Source organism: Sinocyclocheilus rhinocerous, unplaced genomic scaffold (genome assembly GCF_001515625.1).
Source record: "Sinocyclocheilus rhinocerous isolate Xijiao unplaced genomic scaffold, SAMN03320098_v1.1 scaffold487, whole genome shotgun sequence".
NCBI lineage: Eukaryota > Metazoa > Chordata > Actinopteri > Cypriniformes > Cyprinidae > Sinocyclocheilus > Sinocyclocheilus rhinocerous.
This window is the reverse complement of record NW_015662061.1, coordinates 435,291-436,529: the sequence shown is the minus strand read 5'-3', so window position 1 is coordinate 436,529 and position 1,239 is coordinate 435,291. Positions and strand designations below refer to the sequence as shown.

The window sequence follows — 1,239 nt, the reverse complement described above, 5'->3', positions numbered from 1 at the left end:
TTAACGATGCGATGCATCGGTTTAAAAAGTGTGCATCGGCTACAAGTTGTCATTTATATCGCGATGCATCGTTTCTAGCATATTTGCATTGGTAAAAACCGATTCATTTATATATAATTACTAGTGGATGCGCTATACTTTTATTATTTAGAAAGTGACCAATATCTTATATGTAGATTGATTTCTCCTCTCTAAACCGTTTCTCAAGCGCGCTCTCTCATCACCACTGCTGCTGCGTGAATATGACGCATCACAACACCACAGAGACCCGAGGAAAAACTGGGATTAAAGTCCAAAACATGACTTGAAATAACCTAACAAATCAATCGGGGTGTCTGTTTTGTTGTATATGTAGGCTATATATATATATATATATATATTAGGGATGGGAAGATTCCCTGATTCGCTCGGTGCATTGGCATAAAACGTTAACGATGCGATGCATCGGTTTAAAAAGTGTGCATCGACTACAAGTTGTCATTTATATCGCGATGCATCGTTTCTAGCATATTTGCATTGGTAAAAACCGATTCATTTATATATAATTACTAGTGGATGTGCTATACTTTTATTATTTAGAAAATGACCAATAATCTGTGACCAATATTTTATATGTAGATTGATTTCTCCTCTCTAAACCGTTTCTCAAGCGCGCTCTCTCATCACCACTGCTGCTGCGTGAATATGACGCATCACAACACCACAGAGACCCGAGGAAAAACTGGGATTAAAATCCAAAACCTGACTTGAAAGAACCTAACAATTCAATCAGGGCTAAAGCGGTTCCATTAACGACAAATTAAATTCACACAATCCCACTAATTTGTGGACGCTTATTCTTAAGCAGACATTAATGTCGATCATGGATCAAATCGATCCACCATGACAAACAGCGAATATATCTGTGGTTTAATGCATTTGAGACGTTGTGTTTTCCTCAGTGCATAACCGACATGTCACAAGTATATTTTTCATCTGTAAATGTAAGAAAGTCATGCAAACATATCCATTTTGCTGTCAGGAGTGGGCGAGGCTGACGTGAGTGAACGAGCGCTGCTGCGCGCATGCTCGCTAAACAGACAGAGCGCAATCAAATAGGAGGGCAATAATTCTGAGTAAAATATACATTTTGCTAAAAAAATTGTTTTTGGACATTAAATGTGTCTTTTGTAGAATTTTAAACCTACATATAAAGTGTATTTTTATGATAGCAGTAACTGTAAGTGGACTATTGTAATA

General features: G+C 37.2%; 1 protein-coding gene across 4 annotated transcripts in view; it reads right to left on the bottom strand.

Moving 5' to 3' along the window:
• The window catches only part of LOC107727414 (host cell factor 1-like), a 44,279-nt gene that overhangs the window by 34,812 nt on the left and 8,228 nt on the right, over positions 1-1,239 (bottom strand). The window lies entirely within an intron of this gene.